We start from the raw sequence: 21979 nt of genomic DNA on the forward strand, positions 1-21979 counted from the left end.
GTGACACCTAGTGGGAGCTAGAAAGATAAGGAAACTGAAGCTCCCAAAGGTTCCAGCGACTTGCTTCTGGAAGGAACTATGTGATTCCTTCCATACAGACTTTAATGTGCTGGACCTTAACTCAGAAAGACTTGGATTTGAATCCAGTCTTTGTCACTCTGCTAGCATCAAAGACTGAATTTCAAATACAAGACTTCCTGACTCAAGGTCCAGCACATTAAAGTCTGTATGGAAGGAATCACATAGTTCCTGTCAATGAACTATCTAGTCATTCCTAGATAAACTAAAAATCACAGGATTTATACTTTCATAGTAACAATAATAATAACTGACATTTACATGGCACTTGAAAGTTGCAAAGAAATTTACACACATTATCTAGTTTGTTTGCCAACAATTATATATGTATGTGTGTGTATATATATGTATATATACGTATATAACATTTATATATGTACAATTGATATGTGACTGACAAACTAAGAAAAAGAAACTGAGACATCATAAGCTACACTCTCACACATATTCCACTCCTACAAACACACCCATTTTTAAGATATTCTGAGGACTAAATAGAGTTCCCAGAGCTGCCGTTTGGGTGGATAATTTAATGGGTAGGTCAGCAAATCTGTCAAAGCAGGCTACCTCAAAATTCTCTTACTAAAATGGTAACTGTAATCTAGAAAATTTATTCTCTTCTCATCGGTCAGGGATTTCTGAATGTCAGCCTGATGTCATTAAAGAGTCATGGATTCCCATTCTTTTCTGGGTAATAGTATTGTAAATCTTGAAAAATAAGTAGTCTCCCCTGCGCTTCAGGCTATGATTCCTCTACGGAATTTTCAATTCTATTTTGTGACATAATAAAGTGCAAATGCTCAAATTAAATGCAATTTACATTCCCCTGCTGATTTTCTGGTTTATTTTTCTCAAAGTTTCTTCATGTTCCATCTCTGGGTAGGTCATTCATTTAACAGACCTAAGTAGGAATTGTATGTTTCTGTGCTAACATTAAATGATTTTTACACAAAGTACAATTGTCAAGAAAGATGAAAGGGCAGAAGAAACTACTTCCTGGAGTTCCTAATTGTTCCCAAAGCCTTTTCTTCTATTCTCCACCCAGTGACATTTCAGTCCACAACAGCCACACACATACAGAGGTGGGAGGAATGATGTAGGAGGCTAGGAAAGTGTCCCCTTTTTCATAGTACCAAGAAGTAATAAACATCTTAACACTAATTATACTTTACTTGTTTATAGAGATTTATAATTTGTAAAGTATTTCCACCGAACATTGTGTCATTCAGGCAACTGGCAGGGAGATTGAATGCTTGCTGGCTGAGGTGGTGTCTGGGTTCTCTTGGCCTTTCTGATCTTGGTGGCAACTATTTTACAACAGCAAACTTCTAAACAAATGATGACAGAGTCGATATCTTTACTCCCTGTCCCCATTTACAACCTACAGCTTTTGAAATGAACTACTTAAGGCTCTGGTTTCTGTTAAAATGTGAATGTTATGTTGAAGAAGGTAATAGCAAATATTTCCATTTTAGTGTAAATGAGTCATAGATCATTTCTGAGGCCAAAATCTGATAGGAAAAGAGTGATTCCTGGGTCTAAGGAAGGGAGTAGTAGGGAGAAGGAATGCAAAACTGGAAAATCTAATGACAAACTTTCCTTACCTCAAATAACTTCACTACTTCCTTCAGGCTCATTGACTCAGAAGCTAAGGGTAAACTAGCTTAAATGGGCAAAGTTCCAGCAACAGTATTTTCCTGATTTTAAAGACACACTTGCTTCTTTAGATAATGGAATAATTAAATAATTATCCTAATCATTATTAACCTTTAGAGGTTCTTCTCAATCTCTCCCTTGTACTACAGACCATCTAGGTGACCTTGGAAAAGTCATTTACCTTGTTTAAGTAGTCTCTTCAAAAATAAAGTGCAAATAATAATAGGGGATTGCTCTTGGTTTTATATATTTGCATTAATTCCTTATATAGCTTTAAGGTTAGCAAAGCACTTTATGTTTGTAAGTCTTTTGTGTGACTTCATAGGTTAATCTTCCAACATTTTATGGATTTTGTGGTTAATATGGATATAATTTTTCTTTCTTCCCTCTGTTTTTTTAAGACTTCAAAGCTAATTCTTTCTGGGCATAATTTCATAACCTGTTGCTTTGTTAAAATATTGCTTTGATTATTTTTCCTTCTGGGTTCTCTGTTAGTTTTAGTCTTCATTTGTCTAATTTTTTATTCATATTTTTCCTAAATGAATATAATTTAATTATATTTAAGTTTGTAAAATATGTATTTAATATTTGTGCCTTTAAGTATTTGAGTTCCTTATACTCATATGCTTGATCAATTTTGGTAAAGGTGCTTTTCAATACTGAAAAATATGTGTGCTCCTTAGGATTCCCATTTAATTGCTGAAGGCCAATCATATCTCATTTCTTTTTTGTTAATATTTCAGTTAGAATTGTCCAGATCTGGAAGAACACTGAAGTTTCCAACAGTAATAGTTTTACTGTTCAGATCTTCCTGTATTTTGTCTGCCTTTCCTTTAAATTCTTAGATGCTATGTCATTTGGTACAATAAATGTTTAATGCTGATTTGTTTCATTGGGACAAGAGTTTCACAAGAAAGGCAAGCATGAATGAGTTATGATCTGCATCAATGAAGGGAATATTCACATCAATGAAATCAAAAGCCACTTGAGTACTGTTTAATTATCTATGGTACCTTTAGCTAAAATGGAATTTCCCTACTTATGTATCTTAATACCATCTTTTTTTTTTCCTTTTTTACTGTTTCCATATCTGAGATGATTGGAATTCCTACCTTTTTAGACTTAATATGAGGCATAATAATTTCTCCAATCTCTCATTTTAATGCTGTCTGAATATTCTGATAAAACATCCAATGGTTAGTTTTTGCGTTCAAATTCATTCTTCGCCCTTCACTGTGTGATGGACGAGTTCATCTGATTCACATTCATGGTTGTGATTTTTAAGTTTGTTTTTCTCTTTACCAAATCCTGAAATGATGTTCTTTCTTATTCTTCCACTTTCATCTTTGAAGATAAAAAGAGAGGGGATAAACAAGAAATTAAATCAGCATAAGTATCTATAATTCGTATTTCTTGGAATGATCAAAGTTCAGTTTTCTCCCCTCCTCCTCTCCTACTAGTCCAGAACTAAATCGAGTCTTATTTTTTTTTGTACTCTGCTCTCCATAGTTATAATTTGTTTTGCTTATATCTATCCGTTCCTCTCAAACAGCCTTCTTCTTCTTTCCTGTCAGAGCCCACTTCACTGTTTATTGAATTTCTACCACTAAAGTTAAAAAAAATCTCATGTTCAACCTAAATAAGAGTAATTCTGGGGAAGTATAGGAAAGGGAAGGTGGTCATAGTGGCCTTGATCAACCCACCCTCTCTAAAGCTCACAGATAGCTCCTACTGCCTCCCTTCCCTCAGTCAAATCATATGTTCAGTTGTTCCTTCCCTCACTCCCATGCTGTCTGCCCCGCCCCAACTCATGTGCCCACCTGCACATACATACATATACTTTTATTGAACATAAGGTTTCAGATGTGTGGACCCTTAGCTTAGAGAACCTAAGAAAGCTTCAGGCAGGGAAAGACCCCAAAAGAGAAAATGCCAAGCCAGAGGAAGAATTAAAAGAAGCTTATTTAGAAGATAGAAAAGGAAAGAAATGTAATGGAGAAAGAATGAGTAATAATAAAAGAAGGGACTTGGAATGCAAAGAGTTCTAGGAGAACCCATAATATTTTTCCACATGATGTTTTAAAAATAACCAAATGGTTTAGTTTGCATTAGTTGCATTACACTTTGATTATATTTATTTATGTCCAAACCTGAATTCATTGTCCGTTTCCAAAGCCCTCTCCTCTTGTAAACTTTACTATTTATGTCAAAAGCACCATCCATTGTTCCAATTTCCCAAGTTAGTAACATAAGCTGTCCTCAATTTTTGTCTCTCCCTCACCCCACATACCCAGTCAGTTGTTTCTACTTCCACAAAAATCTCTTGAATCCAACTTTTTTACAATCCTTCTTCACTTCCATCTCATACAATCCTTCTTCCTCTGAGGAGAAGCCTTAGCTTCTAAATGAAGTCTTTCCTGATCCCCTCAACTTTCAGAGTCCTCTCTCCCAACCTATCTTGTATTTAATTACTTTGCATTAAGGGTCATAGATATGAGGAGGACACGGGAAAGATTGAAGGTGGTCTAGAACAGAATGAGTTGGATCACTAATTAGAGTCATTTGGCAGTGAAAGGAAGGCAAGAATCACAGAATCTCAAGAGGAAAAAGTCATTGGTTCAATACCTGAATATGAATTTCCTCCCTCTCCAAAAATCCAACAAACAGTCATCCAACCTTTATATGAAGACTTCCAATGAAGGGAAATATATTAATTCCAAAGGCATGCCACTAAGATATAGTGTGGTACCTAAAGTGGATGACAGGGTCAAGATTTTATTTTCAAAATGAGAATGAACTATAAGCGTTTGAAAGGAGGGAGGACAAAAAGAATCAGAAATTGGTGCGTGATGAACAGCATGGTCTCTCAGGAGCTGAGAAAGGCCAGTTGTAAGCTGTAAGTGGAGAGATTTACAGTGGCCCGAGGTTTAAAGAGGCATGATACCTCTTCCTTTGGAACTAGAGGGAAGAATACCAAAACAGCTGTATACATAGTCAGAGAGACACTGAGGTAGAGAAGAGTGTAGATGAAGAAGCTCATATTTAATGGCTTCAGTGTAAAAATAGATGATGAGAGTGAGGTGGTACAGGGATCGTTGAGATACAATTAAGGCACTAAGGAGAAGTCACACTGGTAGTGTTTATAGGAACCCATAATGAAAATAAAAGATTGCCAAGGAGGAACAAGGATAGGGTTGTGCTTGATATCTGTATGTAGGGTGAATCGGGGCTGCGCACTTCTGTACCAACCTCCAGCATTATTCTGGGTGCAGAGTAAAGAAAGCAGACTTTGTAGGTATCCCAAGACTGAGGATTGTCCCAAAGATGACTGCTCATCCATGTCACTTAAATAACCAAGACTCACCCAATTCTCTCAGTGCTCATATAGGATTTCAGTATTACACCATGAAATATGCTAAGGCTTTTCAATGAAGAATCTCCAAGTGAAGAGATTAGTCCCTGCCCTGTCTTTACTACACCCAGGTGCAAATTACCATGTAGAATTAGTTATCCATGTTCAGTTATACTCTAGTTTGTGCAATGAGACTGAGGGCTGAGAGACACACTTATGGTAGCTCTGTTCTCTATGGGTATGTGGATACAATATGATAAGATACTTCCATTTCCAGGGTATGAGGCCAGTACTAAACAGTTTCCTTTGTAACAGCATTGGGGAAAGGAGAAGTGGGACATGAGGAATGGTGAAGGAAGATTCCCCACCACCACCGCCACCACCAAAAAATGAAAACTTCTATAAAGTTCATACTATCTAAAACGTGTGGAGAATTGAATGATGGCGTATTGAGTTTCAATTATTTACTTTTAGAATTTCTAGGGACCTCAGGGACCAAGCAATCCTAACCCACACACCAGAAATCTCCAATCCAACCTACCAGAAGAGTGATCATTTAGCAAACTTCCAGATGGTTTTGTTGGGGAGACCCATTACCTGCTGAGGCAGCCCAGTCCCCTTTTGGATAGCCCTCATTGTTAAGAAGTTTTGCTTTATGTCAAGCCTAAATTTGCCCTTTTTTAAAGCTTTCATCCCTTGCTTCTAATATAGTCTTTTGGGTTCCACAGGACAAATCTAATCCCTCTTTCACATGACAGCTCTTCAAATACCTGAAAATAGCTATCATACAATAACTCCCATTTATATAGTGCCTTGAGATTTACAAAGCACTTTACATACACCATCCCATTTGATCTTCATATCACCCTGATAGATATTCTTATTACATCCATTTGACAGAATAGATACTGAGCCTCTGAGAGCTTTAGTAATTTACCCAAGGTCCCATAGCTAGCGAGAGTCTGAGGTGGGGCTTTGAACCTATGTCTTCTTGACTCTAAGTCCCAGATTTTTCCACTACAGTACACTGTGCCCATGATAAGGGAAATCAACTCATCCAATAGTGCTCTGGTGAATGTTTAACAATTGGCTCTCCAAAAAAAGAAAATTGTGTTTACACGTATAAATGTATTTTTAATTTCACTGATATAAAGGATTGTAGCCCAGTTTATAAAATGCATTCTAATCATCTTTAACATAAATTCTATATAACCAATTGATTCTCACATGATACTTTCAGTGATTTTTTGCCAAACTCTTTTATTCTTAGTGAACTATGATTACAGTTCCACTCTGATTTGACAAATGGAGTTGTAGCCCAATCAGATACATTATCTATTGTTAAACTATTTCTCATCCTCACACAAATTGTATTCATTAAACTGAAACATCTTTTACCTTCAGCACTACTGATTACAATGATGCTAACTTTTTAGCTTTTTGTACAGTTGTAAGGTTAGACTATCATTTGATTCTATAACATCATCTATAAAATCCAGAAAATGGTCTAAATTAATTCTGTGTTTTAAAATTTCATTTAAATGATACAATTTTTTTTTCAGCAGCTAACCGTGGTGAAGTTTGCTCTTCAGGAGGCCAAGTAGATGCTTCTAATAAATCAAAATAACTAAAAATGATTTCATTGTGTCTGTCCAATAAAAGACATAAGTTCATGTGTTGAATTATATTTTCTAGTACCATATTTCTAGGAAGAGCATTAAATTTATGATTTTTCTATTAAATGGAATGTCTTTAAACTTATCTGACTTAAATCTTCAATTTCAGAGTTATGCTTTCCAGTGCCAATCTTTAAATTTTCCACAGCTTTTAGGGTGCACTTGACTAATTTTTGCACTTTTTTGAATGTTAGTTGATCCTGACTACAAAGCAGTTGAAAGGGATGAAAATTCTTCAAGAATGTTAATCATTAAAGTAAAATGTTGCAATAATTTAATGTTAGCAAATCTCATTGCCAAACTAGAAGAAGGAGAAAAATGTATACTTAATATCGGATACGTGGCCATACAGCAGTGGTAGCCTGTAAATTACACACTACCTACCTCAAGTCCAGTACTCAATCAATTTTAATAATTTCAATTTCAAGCTCTTTAGATACAGTTTCTACTTCAGTTTGATTTTTATTAGATTGTTTATAAATAGAATAAATTTTATCCAGAAATATTTTTAAAAGGTAAACTTGTTTTATTTCAGATATTGAACCATCAAGTAATAACTGATTATTTAAACAATGCTAAATGATGATTTTTAAAGGAAATTTTTCTTTTTTTGGGGGGTAAGTGACTTGCCCAGGGTCACAGGGCTAGTAAGTGTTATGTGTCTGAGGCTGGATTTGAACTCAGGTCCTCCTGAATCCAGGGCTGATGCTGTATCCACTTTGCCACCTAGCTGCCCCCTAAAGGAAAATTTTCTAACAATTTCATAGCTACTCCAGACTTTCTTCCCAGTGTTATATTGGCACCATCAAAATAAAATGCAGGTAAGATTGTTTTCAAATGTTCATTATTAAAGCAGCTAGGTAGTCCAGTAGATAGAACACTGGACCTAGAGTCAGGAGGACCTGACTTCAAATCCAGCCTTTGACACTTACTAGATGGGTGATGCTGGGCAAATCACTTAATTCTGTTGGTCTCAGTTCGTCATATACAAAATGAGCTGGAGAAGGAAAGGACAAACCATTTCAGTACTTTGCCAAGAAAATCCCAAATGGGTTACAAATACTCAGACATGCCTGAACAACAACAACATTCTTTATTAAAGACATTATCATTTAAAGTAGAAAATAATATATTGAAAATATACTCTGTTGTGATTGATACCATTTTTTCAAAACAACAAATAACATCACATACGCAGGAATTGATTGATCTGCACACTAGTTCTGTTTAACAACAGCTCACAAAGTCTCTGAAAATTTAACAATTGGGTCTCTACATTTGGTTTGCAATGACTTTAGCATACCACTGTGCGTGAGAATAGGTATGATTAAACTCTTAGTATCTTTGGGATTTCTGCTGCCTGAAAGCTAGAGAGATCACTAGTTCATCAAGTCTCCTTTGACTTATGCTCCTGATTAGTGCTTGTTCAGGACAGTGTAAGAGAGCAGCCACCATCATTCCTCTGTAGGGTCTGGCCTCAATCACTAATGGACTTGTAGATAACCTCAAGAACTCTATGTCACCCATAGTGCCCAGGATCAGGTATGCAAATTAGACCCAGAACAACCCTGCGTTACACAGTTCTATATGTTTCTATAAGTATGTATGTACAGCATGCACATATACACATATGTAAATATGTAAAAGACATACATAAGTACATATATTTTCCAAACGCTAAAATTGTCTTAGGCACTGAGCCAATATCCTGTCATAATGCTTATTTAACCAAGCTAGTCTATTTCCTAACATCTCCCGTTTCCTCAACCCCAGAAAGAATACATGTAGTTTATCTCTGAAATAAACCAAGTTGATTCTGTTGAGAAGTTTTGCCCTAATAATTAATCTGAATTTATTATTTCTGAGAGCATTAAGTCTACCTCCTTCTCCATGGGATTTAAAAAGTATCAAAACATTTGATTATGATTATTTGACAACATGAATTCTTAAGCTTTTTTGTAGCATGGACCTTTTTGGCAATCTGGTAAAGGTTATGGACCCCTTTTCAGAACAAGGTTTTAAGTGAATAAGATAAAATACATAGTATTACAAAGGCAACCAACTATATAAAAATATAGTTATATATACTGAGTAAATTACTTAACTTCTTTGAGCCTCATCTGTAAAATGAGGGTTCTAAATTACAGTGATGTAGATAGTCTGTTTATATTTAAATTCTAATCTCTAATTCTTTTCTTCCCTCCCAATTAATTTCTGTTTACCTATAAATTTCTTCTAATTTGTATGTATCTCCATAGCAGGAAAATATTCAAAGCTCAAACATCTCTGATGTTGGGTCCACAGTGATTTATAAGAAGATTTATAATAATCACCTCCCTTATAGAAATATTATTTTTGGAGCTTACATAACCAATCTCTGGAGTTCATTTCACCTAATCCATTAATTTCACTAATAGGGGAACTGAAGCCCAGAAAGGCTAAATGAGTTGCCTGTGTCTATAGACCTAGGCAGAAGATTATTACGAGCAAACAATATTCAAACAACTAAGCCACTTGCTTTTTTAAAAAGTATAGCTTTGGTTGTTTAAAATTAGATATGGCATCCACACCCTTTGACCCAAAGAGCCAAAAAAAAGTCACTGATAAAAAGAAAGACCCTATACTCACCAAAATATGTGTAGCATGCTTTTTGTGGTAGCAAAGAACTGGAAAGAGGCGATGCCCATCAACTGGGGGATGGCTAAACGAATTGTGGTACATGCCTATAAAGGAATATCACTGCATGGTAAGAAATGATGAATATGATGGATACAGAGAAGCCCGGAAAGACACGAACACGATGCAAAATCGTGAACTGACACAAAATGAAGTAAACAGAGACAAGAAAACAATATGCACAATGACCATAACAATATGGATTGACAATTATAAAACAACAGCAAAAATTACAATTTTGCAAAGAACAAGGCAGGCCCCAACGAAGAGATATAAGAAGGCATCTCTTCTCACTACTTGGCAGAGGTGGGTGACTGATAGGTATTGAACATTGCCTATATTGCCAGATTTTTTTTTCTGTTTTAATTGGTTAGGCTGATTTTTTCATTGTTTTCTTTTTTCTTAAAAGATATTATGGGATGACTCCAAAGGACAGGGTTGGGCAGAGATATAGGGAAAAAATAAGCTATTAAATACGCATATATAATTATTTTAAAATAAAATTACTATAAATATATCAATATATCAGTGCTTAATTGTAGCCTTCTTGGGGGAGGGTGGAAAAGGGAGAAAAATAACAAAGTAAAAAGTGCACAGCAGAGAACAGAAGAAAATTCACAAGGAAGCAAAGAAAAGAGGGACAGCTCTGAACACATTTAGTATTTATTACATAGGCTTTTTTGAAATGGAAATTTATTGCTGAATATTTTAAATCCTCTCTTATGTTCTGCTGTGCACAGGGAAGTGCTTTTTTTTTTCCTTTTGTATTTAAGTTTATAATGTGTTTCTTTTTCTTTCCTTATTGTGTATTTAGTATATAAGTTTAAGCTTAAAATAAATCAATAAAAATTTTTAGAAGAAAATAAATAGAATTTTTCCATTTTTCCCTGAAAAAAAATAAGATTACATGTAACATTAGAAAACCAAATATATCTGGAGGTGGTTGACCTTGAGAATGCAGAAAAATGCTGTATTTTCTTAATACTTTTTTCATACTAATTATATTGATTCCTCTTTTTTTAAAGTATTTGTTAAATTCCATCCTAGCATATATAAATGAATTTAATTCTAATGAATTTAATTGTTAGCTGTTGATTTGAGACAAAAGAGACAGAATGCAACACAGTTCATCCATTAAATGCTTGATAAATAGGCATTGATTCAGAAAAGGAAGCAAATGATTGATTAGAAGCACCCAAAAAAGCTGCTTTGAGGGCAGAATTCTTCCCTAATTCCTCTATCTTCTGCACTTATTAAACAATGGTAATTGTTTAATATAGTTATAAATAATATGCTTAACACACTGACCCTGAGGTGTGCTACTGTGACATTGTGGGTCATCAAAATTACTCCCTCTTCTTAAAGTTACTGTATTGCACCACAACAGCAACTAGGTGGCGCCATAGTGCATAGAACACCAGATCTGGAGTTAGGAAGCCTCATCTTGTGAGTTCAAATCTGGCCTCAGGCATTTACTAGCTTTGTGATCCTGGGCAAGTCATTTAACTCTGTTTGCCTCAGTTTCTTCATCTGTAAAATGATCTGGAAAAAGTAATGGAAAACCACTCCAGCATCTTTGCCAAGAGAATCCCAAATGGGATCACAAAGAGTTAGACACAACTGAACAATTGTGCAACATATCTTTGCAATTTTCTGCTCTGTGGGGATATTCTTCCCACATTTTGAGTTCTTTGCTGGGGAGCCACAAGGTAATGGAAGGTAACTATCACTCTGCATTAAAAGAAAAAGGAGGGAAAAAAGAAGAGGAGAATAGTATACTAGCATCTAGCATTGCTATCATTCTTTAAGGTCCACAAAGTGTTTTATGTTTCTTATCTCATTGATCTTCACAACAACCCTAGGAGACAGGTGATAGTATCATCCACATTTTACAGATGAGGAAATTGAGGCTGAGATACATCAAGTGACTTTCCCAGAGTCACCCAGGTAGTAAGTATCTGTGGCAGGATTCCAACTCAGGTCTCCCTGATTCCAAGTCCAATATTCTATTCACTATAGCCCTTCTTCACCACTATTCGAACATTCATTTCTCAGTATTGGTAGAGCTCACATATATCAACATGCTGCTTCTTTTAAAGTTCTCATAACAAATAAATTTGGATCCAGTCTTGATCTCTGATACAGCCTTTAAAATCTTCCCTGAGCTCTGCAGTTGATCCTATTAGGGATGGATCTTTAGCCAATTTTCAAGCTTTGTCAACAGGCATAGGCAAGCCGAACTCAATTTGCAAGGAAAGTTGAGGCATACTGATAGTGACAAATGCTTGACAAATGCTGTCAGTTCACTAACAGTCATGGAATTTTACCAACTGTGACTTTCTCCAGCTTCAGCTCCTCAACTTGTGGCTCGGGATTCTTTTAGTCACTTGATTGGTAACATTCTTCATTGCAACATCACCCCATTGTTTTTGCTTTGCTTGGATTGAATATTCCGAGTTGTCTGACACTGGAATTTCATACCCTGATTTAAGGACTATAGTCAATGAGGACACATATGGAATTGGGTTTTAACCAGATTTCTCCTCTCACTACTATGGAATTTGTGAACCAGACTCAGTGGTCTCTTTGTTTTCAGTTAATTTCCAGAGATTCTGACCAAAAACAAAGGAAATGATTCCATGAATAAGAATATCATGTGTGGCTCACTGTATCTCCCAACAGGTAATACTATTCATTTTCAGGAATATAAGCTGAATGACATAGAAAACCAGCCTATGTAATCCAGTTTTTCTCAGGAAAGCAACAACAACTACAGCAGAAAAATAATGATGAGGAGAAGGTAGAGGAAGAGTAGGAGGAGGAGAGGAGGAGGAGGAGAATGTCTCTTGCCTACAATTTAACCTGTGGGAACCAAAATATTACAAAAATGCATCCTGCTTACTAGCCCACACCACATACCTGATATGAGGAAAAAGCCACCCACAAGGATACTAGCCAAGACAATTTCTTTCTCTATGAATATTTTCTCCTAAGTTTGCTTTAGAGTAAGTTTAAATTTCAATCTTCAGGCTAAGATGGAATTCCTTCAATCTTTTCTTGCATGTCCTGTTTTGTAACAGTATATGCTACGTGCTGATTGACCAAAGAATTGTGGTTGTGGGTAGTTTCCAAGACTTTGGGAAGATTCTAATGTGATCTCGTTTGGCACAGTGCTTGTTACTTTATCTGTTTGACCTGAGTTTCTTATCTGTAAAATGGGTACTCATACCACCTACTTTACGGTGTTAGAAAACATACTTTATGAATATTACCCATTGATAATAAAATTAAGAATGTAGAGTAATGAACAGAAGAAAATATTAAAATAAGTTCTACATTCTAGTTATAATTTTACAACATCTTGGGACCGTATATTTTATCTGGTAATATTTCATCATTCTTATGATAGAAACTGAAGAGAAGTTGAGTTTTTATTTCTAAGAATTCACTTTATATTAATGTTCTATAAGTATTCTTAAAAATATGTATTTTATGCATTCTTAAGTGTGACAAACTCCACAAAAGGAAGTAGCTTGCAGAGAACTGGTCCTCACTACTTTGCAGTTGGGATTTTGTGGAATATGCTGGGGTGGATTTGATGGAAGACCCAGGTTTTTTGTTTGTTTAAAACACACACACGCACACGTGCACACACCCCCATAAACTGCCATGAAAATTCCAATACAGTCTTTGGATTCCAAGTTGCATGAGTAGCACAACATATTGGTAGGAGCTGGCTTATGGTATATGGGAGGGAGCAAAGGATTAAACATTTACATAGTGCTCACTATGTGTCTGGCTCTGTGCCACACATTTTATGAAGATAGTTTAGAAAGATATAGCATTACACAGGCATTTTTGGTTTACCCCAAAACTCTGTACCTCAAGTACTTTGATGACTCTGGATGAAACAGTGAGGCTGATGACATTGCTCACTTCTGCCTCACTTAAATCCAATTTGTGAACAAGTCAAGATGTCACCTCATGATGACTGACATTGGTCCTTTTTCAGAACAAAGGATGAACAACAAGCTTGGATAGGAACCCAGCCTATAGAGCCATAGATAGGAATTTTGGAACTTGGGGGAAGAGGTCAATCAGTCAACAAACATTTATTAAATTCTTACTATATGTCAGGCATTATGTTAACCATTGATGATACATAAAGATAAAAACATGACACCTTCCCTCAAGTAGCTCACCTTCTAATGGGGGAGAAATATGTAAATAACTATGTACATGTAGTACACACACTCAGACACACGTATAGATATAGATATAGACTTAGAAGTTCTAAATGGGAGGTAATCTCAGAGGCAAGACACTAGCCGTAGGTATGTTGGGGAGGGAGGAGAGAATGACCTCAAAAAGCCTTTCACAGAAGGTGAGGTTTGGAGTGAGTGTTGAAGGAAGTCAGGGAAGCCAGGAGGTAGAGATGAGAAGGGAGAGTGCCAGAAGTAGGGAAGGGGCCTGAAAATGGAAGGAGCTAGGAGATTGAGCATCAGAGGAACAGCAAGGAGATTCAGTGTCACTGGGTCAAGAGTAAGTGGGGGAAGGGAGAATAAAATATAAGAAGACTAGATTGGTAGGAATAGGCCAGGTTGTGAAAAGCTTTAAAAGCTAGAGAATTTTATGTTTGATTCTGAAGGTGAGAGGGAACTAGGCGCATTTCTTGAGAAGAGAAGGTAACATGGTTAGACCTGTATTTTAGAAAAATCACTTTGGCAGCTGATGGGAGAATAAAATATACCTATGGTGTCAAACTCAAATAGAAATGAAGGTCAATGATCCTTACATAAAAATACTTATGGGATGCAAGTTGATTTAGTTTTTAATGTGATGTTATCCATGATTATTATATTTTTATTATTTTGACAACTAATTTCCAATTACATTTTAATCTGATTCTCACCCCACTTGGGAGTGTTGTGGGCAATGCAGCACTTAGCAAGTGCCTACCATATAGTAGGTGCTTAATAAATGTTTACTGATTAATGATGTTTGACACCTCTGGTAGTATGGAGGGACAAGGCAGGTTGACCAACAAGAAGTTGTACCACTGCATGTGCGAGGTGATGAGGACCTGCCTCAGGGTAGTATGGGATGGATATGAGGGGTATGAAGGTAGGTGACAAGATGTGGCAACATATTAACTATGTGGGGTGAGTGCAAGTGGGGCCTCAAGGATGACACGGAGGTTGTGAGCCTGGGCGACTGGGAGGAAGAAGGGGGTGTCTTCAATGGTAAAGAGGCAGAGGATTGGGGGTAAAGAGTTCTCTTGTGGACAGTCAAGTTTAAGATGTCTACTAGTATCGGACATCGAAGAGGCAGTTAGTATTATGAGTCTGAGGAGCAGGAGAAAAGTTAAAGTTGGAAAAACAGCTCTGAGAATCATCTGCATAAAATGATCATTGAACTCATCAGAACTGATGGGACCACCAAATGAGATAGTATAAATCAGCGTGGAATATAGCCTCAAATCTGGTCTGCCCATTCCATCCCCCTTCTCCTGAAAATTCAGTGGCTACCTATTGCCTCTTGGCTCAAATACAAATTCATCCATTTAGCATTTAAAGCTCCTTCAAGGAGGCAGCTAGTGGCAGAGTAGATAGAACACTGGAATTAGAGTCAGGAAGATCTGAGTTCAAATCCAGCCTCAGAGACTTACTAACTGTGTGACCCTGGGCAAGTCACTTAACCTCTGTCTGCCTAGCTTTCTTCACCTATAACAGGAATAATAACAGCACCTACTGTCCAGTGTTGTTGTGAGGATCAAATGAGATAATATTTGTGAAGTACTTAGCACAGTGCCTGGCATGTTATCCTGAATTTACTTTTTTTATTCATTTTTTTTATATTTCACATTTACTTATCTGTATATATGTGGTTTCTCCTAGGAGAATATAAGCTCCTTGAAGAGAGTTTGTTTTAATTTTTGTCATTGTATCTGTAATGCCTAGCATAATGGCACAAAACAGGCACTTGGAAAATGCTTTTTGAATTGAATTTGAATCAACTTTATAACTCATGATATAAAATAATACAAGAAGTAGTTAAGAAACTGAGTAGGAATAAACAAATATAGTGGCTTCCATTATTCTGGTATGAATGTCTTAAATTTTTGCACCCATTAAATTTTGGTGCTCTGGGGAAATCCTCAGTCACTCCCACCCTAGTTACAGCTCTGCCAGCCCATATTTTTTAATAGAATTTGTTTGTTCAAAGGGAGAAGATAAAGTATCTAGCCACTCTCCAAATGAAACTCACACATGGAAAACAACTTTTCTCTCCTTCTGAACCTCCAATTAGGCTTGAGATTCTTTCTCCTATGTTTTGTGGAACTTCAGGGACAGTCTATGCTCAGTCAACAAATCATTTTTCGACCCTTAAAGTTATTTGTTTGGCGGTACTGCCTTAGAGGCAAAGAGAAGAGGAATATTTCATAATATCACAGAATTTTTTGGCAACCATGAGAAATGCCTGAGGAATGTTGGCACATCACGATTAAGCGAATTATTCATCAAAAAGTAGCATCTGAAGAGCTATTAGAAGAACTATCCATCTAATTCAGAGAATAGGTTATGTTTCCATTTCTATAGGATCTAAGTAACTTAGAGTTGTTTAGAAAAGGCAAAGCCCCATGACAATGTCATAAAAGTGACATTACCAGAATTAATTTACAGATTTAAAGTTACATCAAACTACCGAAGAGAATTTCATAGACCTAGACAAAATAATAACAAAATTTATTTGGAAGAACAAAAAGTCTAGAGCATCAAGAGAAACCATGAAAAAAAAGTGAGGGAATAGCACTTTCAGGTTTCATACTACGTTATAAAGCAGTAAGCATCAAAATTATTTGGTCCTGGTTAAAAAATACAAAAGTAAGAGGCAGCTAGGTGGCACAGTAGATAGAGCCCCACCCCTGGAGTCAGGAGGACCAAAGTTCAAATCCAGCCTCAAGACACATGATACTTACTAGGTATATTACCCTGGGCAAGTGACTTAACCCCAATCGCCTTGCCAAAAAGAAATACAAAAGTAACTTAATGGGACAAAATAGAAAACAAAGAATCAGAAGTAACTGAACTCAACCTAACTTGGTACAATGAACTCTCAAGCTCAATTACCTAAAAAAGAATTCCCTATTTAACAAGAATTTCTGGGGAAACAGGAAACTAGACTGACAGAATTTAAGTTTAGAATAAAGTCCAAGTGAATATGAGACCTGAATACCAAAAAATCATGTCATAAAACATCCAGAAGAAGAGGAGGGAATCTTTCATCACCATGGCTTGGGAGAGAATTCTTCACCAAATAAGGGATAGTGGCAATTACAAATGATAAAATGGACAATTTCAATTATGTGAAATTGAAATGCTTTTGCAAAAATAAAATTAATGCTACCTGGATAAGGAGGTAAATGGTCAACTGAGAAAAAGGTCTTTATATCAAGTGAGTATGATAAAGATCTGAAATCCAAGATACATCAGCAACTATTAGCAACTAGTTGATATATGTAAGACCCAAAGCCATTCTCCAAGAGATTTAGAGTTCAAAGGAAGTAATAAACTGTTCTAAAAAGAACTGCAAATTATTAACAACTTTGTGAAAGAATGTTCCAAATCACTTAAAAATAACAGAAACAAATCAAAACAACAGAAAACAAATCAAAACACCTCACACTTAACAAAGTGGAAACAAATGATAAAAGATGGGAGGGAGAGCCAATGTTAGGGGGGTTGTTGAAAGATGCCAATAAACTTGGTAGAGCTATCTGAGGTCAACAAGCATTTATTGTTTACTCCTAAACATTATAGGGCAGCTAGGTGGTTCCACAGTCCATGGAGTACCAGGCCTGGGGTCAGGAAGATTTCTCTTCTTGAGTTCAAATCCGGCCTCAGACACTTACTAGTGTGTGACCCTGGGCATGTTATTGAAACTTGTTTGCTTTAGTTTCCTTTCCTGTAAAATGAGCTGGAGAAGGAAATGGCAAACCATTCTATCTTTGCTAAGAAACCCCAAGTGAGGTGGTGAAAAGTCAGACACAACTAAAATGTCTGAGCAGCCCTCCCTCCAAAATTATATATAATATACATACACATATACATACACATACACATACACATACACATACACATACACATACACATGTACATACACATGTACATACACATACACATACACATACACATACACATACACATACACATACACATACACATACACATGCACATATACATGCACATATACATGCACATATACATATATACATACACATACACATACACATACACATACACATGTACATACACATGTACATACACATGTACATACACATATACATACACATATACATATATACATACACATACACATACACATACACATACACATACACATACACATACACATGTACATACACATATACATACACATATACATACACATACACATACACATACACATACACATACACATACACATACGCATGTACATATGCATGTACATACGCATATACATACGCATATACATGCGCATACACATGCGCATACACATGCGCATACACATACACATACACATATACACATATACATACACATATACATGTACATACACATGTACATACACATATACACACACATATACACATATACATATACATACACATATGCTAATATAATTATGCATGTGTTTATACATAGTTTACTGATTCCCTCCATTAGAATGTAAAGTCTTTGGGGCCAGCTAGGTGGCACAGTAGATAAAACACTGGTCCTGGAGTCAGGAGGACCTGAGTTCAAATCTGGCCTCACACACTTACTAGTTGTGTGACCGTGGGCAAGTCACTTAAATCTCAATTGCCCCACCAAAAAAAAAAAAGTAAACTCTTTGCAAGCGGGGATTGTTTCATTCATTGTATTTGTATCTATATTACTTAGTACAGTGTCCGTGGGAGTGATAATGGAGCAAGCATTTATTAAGCACCTACTATGTGCCGGGCACTGTGCTAAGTGCTTTTACAAATGTTATGCCATTTTGACCCTCGTAACAAACCTAGGAAGTAGGTGCTGTTATTATCCCCATTTTACAGATGAAGAAACTGAGACAGGCAAAGATTTAATTGACTTGCCCAGAGCCACACAGCTAATAAGTGTCTGATGACAAGTATGAACTCAAGTCTTTCTATTTCCACACCTAGCGTTCTATCCACTTGCTGTCTCTATATACTTCTCAGCTGATTGATTGAGCCTCACCTCTTCACTCTCCCTCATTCTCCATAACCAATCAGCTGCTGAGTTTTATGAATTCTTCCTCTGGACCACTTATCTCCATCTCTCTACTCATCTGACTACTACACTAGTTCCAAACATCATTCCTTCTTTCCCAGACTACTGCCATGGCCTCCTCATAGTCTCCTTATTTTCAGTCTTTTTCCTCCATAATGAAATCTCTGAATAGCTGCCAAATTGATATTCCTAAAACATAGTTCTGACCAATGTTATTCTTTTTCTCAAGAAGCTTCAGTGGTTCCCTGTTACCTCCAGGATAAAATACAAAGTCTTCTTTTTGGCACTTACTGCCCTGCACAGTCTTCTTCCAACCTCCCTGGCTGGGCTTACATTACATTCCTCCTCTTCCTTCTCACCACAAAAACCAAACCATCCTGCTTTCTGTTGTCCATATGAGATATTTTATCTCTGGCCTCTACACCTTTGTAGGATATCAGGCTTTCGTGCCAGGCACTCTGACTTGGTCTCATCCCACCCATACTTTGAATACTTTCACTTCTAATCTCCTAAAATCCATTAAAGGCTCAGATCAAGGGTCATCTCCTACTTGAGGCCTTTGCTGATCTCACCCTCCTCCTTCTCAGCTTGATAGCACTTCTCTATTCTCCCCTTCTTCCTCTTCCTCTTGCTCACCTTCCCTTCCTTCTCCTACTACCATACACATAAACACGAATTATTTTTAATTAAATTTTTATACATTTTGCATTTACTTATCTGCCTATGTGTTTCCCTCTAATTGAATGTGAACTGATTGAAGGTATTTTTGTCTCTGTTATCTCCAGCACCCAGCATAACATCTGGTACACATGAATTTGTCCCAGGTCAGGTCCAGTGAGCCATCACAAGGAAGACGCAATTCTAAAGTACCATCTAGATGGTTTAGTAAAGGATACAAAGATGTTTTCAATAGTTTATTGTTTTGTTATTGTTGAATAATTCACATCTTCACTGTATTTAGTAGTAATTGCTGAATCATTTTGAAAGTAAAAAAAGAAAATTCACAAAACCTCTCAAAGAATAGGATAGACTAGATCAACTGGAATTAGAAAATATTTGTATAATCTAACATCCTTGCAGATGCAGCACAGCAAAAGAATCAGCTTTGATTGAATGCAGCTCCCAGCATCTTTCTTAATCTCCTAGCAGTAAAAATACACCAGTGACCCTTGGGTGACAGCATCCTAGCATGGAGCTAAGTTTCAATTAGGTCTGAGAAGCCACAGCCCAAGGGTTGTGCCAGGTTCTCGTTAGGTATTCCTTCCCACCAGCTACTTTGTCTCATACTGCCAATCAGAGGCTGACACTTGCTGTGAGCTGATCCCATCGTCAATGCCTCCTTATGGTCCTCCTGATTCGACTGTATCTTCCACAACCCTAGCTCAACTGCATCTGTCCATATTTCTGGCCAGATGTCAGTCCATCAGGCCCATGTTGGAGCACCCTAGTACGTGTTTAATAAATACTTGGTGAATTTAATAAAATTAAGTTTATTCTTGTTGCTGACATAACAGCTGTGATATGTGAATTGTATAGGAAATCATATAAAAAATTGGCAGCAAGCGTGCTCAAAGGACACATTAAAGTACAATTTGAAGCAATGTGACTTCAATAATTGATTACAAATTATTTCTGGAATTTATTTCATATTTGTTGTTGTCCAGTAGTTTCAATTGTATTCAACTCTTTGTGACCTCATTTGGGTTTTCTGGGCAAAGATACTGAAGTGATTTGCCATCTCCGGCTCATTTTACAGATGAGGAAACTGAGGCAAACAGGGTTAAGTGACTTGCCCAGGGTCACACAGGTAGTAGGTATATGAGGCCAGATTTGAACTTGGGTCTTCCTGACTACAGCTCCAGTGCCAACCAGCTGCCCTTTTGTTTCATATAGAGTAATTATGTGTGTGTGTACATACACACATGCATGTACATACACATATATGTATTGTATACGTACACACACGTGTGTACATACACGTATGTATACACACAAGTGCATGTATGTATGTGCATACCTATATGTATATGTGTGTTTGTGTGTGTTTATGTATTTGCTATTTTTTACATTTACATTATGCTACATTTATGTATATGGTGTTAAAGGAATTTATTTCATATTCCCTTAATAGCTCAAAGTACTTGAATTGCCTCATTTTCTCAATAATGAATTAATTAGGTCATTCTTATATTGTTAACTCTGATTTATAGAAACCCTTTGGTATAGGGAATAGACCACTAGACTTGGATGCAGGAAGACCTAGGTTCAGATCCTCCCTCAGACACTTCCTATGTGACTCTGGGCAAATCAATTCACCTCTCTGAGGCATGGTTTCCCCAAGATTATCATGAGGATCATATAGGAAAGTGCCTTATAGTACCCTATAAATTTGAGTTATTATTAAAATGGATGGAGAAAGTAAAGGAGGGCAACAGAAAGATCCTAAGAAGATCAAATACGATTCCAGGGAAGAGGAAGGATTAAAATCCAAGTCATCTGACTCAGGCTCCATCTTCTCCAGCCTGACCATAGCAGCTGCAGAGGCCCCTTGCCAAAATGAAGCAATCCCTATGGATGGAGCGACTCAGTTGGTGCCAAATTTCTTGCTGACTCCAAAAACAAAGTGAGGAAGGCCAACAGCTCCTGCAAAGCATCGATGCGGTTACTACCTTAGAAGAGCCTTCGTGGCCAGTCCATTCATGGGGCAGATATCGACCGGCCTTCTGAGGCCTTGCCTTTCCAATCATCTTTGCACATCCCTGACAGAGAGGCAAAGAAATGCACATTTATTTCATTAAACACTTCTTTACCCTATTAAAAAGACAAAAGAAACATATCTTTCAACATTCCCATCTGTTCATTTCCTTCTGCCTCCTTCAATAGAAATAGTGAAAATTACAATACAGTTGTTGGCTCAGTTTTCTTTTCTTTTTTTTTTTTGACTCTACAGCTATGATGTCTCCAAACTGAGGAGGAAAGTGAGACTCGGAAATCCTAGGAAGTTTGCTGAATTATCATAGGACCAGGCAAGTCACTTCATTGGCCTTATAAATGATTCAATGTCCTGACCTGTAAACTAATGATGAGAAAGAACATTTATCTACTGGAACTTGCTTATTTTATTTATTTATATACATATATACATATACATATGTGTGTGTGTGTGTGTGTGTGTATTTGGAGAAGTAATCAGGGTTAAGTTATTTTCCTGGGGTCACATAACTAGTAAGTGTTTGAGGTTGGATTTGAAC

General features: G+C 36.7%; 1 pseudogene; it reads right to left on the bottom strand.

Moving 5' to 3' along the window:
* Nucleotides 1–2950: 2950 nt before the first annotated feature.
* Nucleotides 2951–21475, bottom strand: LOC144457713 (E3 SUMO-protein ligase KIAA1586-like; annotated as a pseudogene).
* Nucleotides 21476–21979: the final 504 nt, after the last annotated feature.

The sequence above is a fragment of the Phascolarctos cinereus genome, unplaced genomic scaffold (genome assembly GCF_003287225.1).
Source record: "Phascolarctos cinereus isolate Bilbo 61053 unplaced genomic scaffold, phaCin_HiC Scaffold_5;HRSCAF=322, whole genome shotgun sequence".
Lineage (NCBI taxonomy): Eukaryota > Metazoa > Chordata > Mammalia > Diprotodontia > Phascolarctidae > Phascolarctos > Phascolarctos cinereus.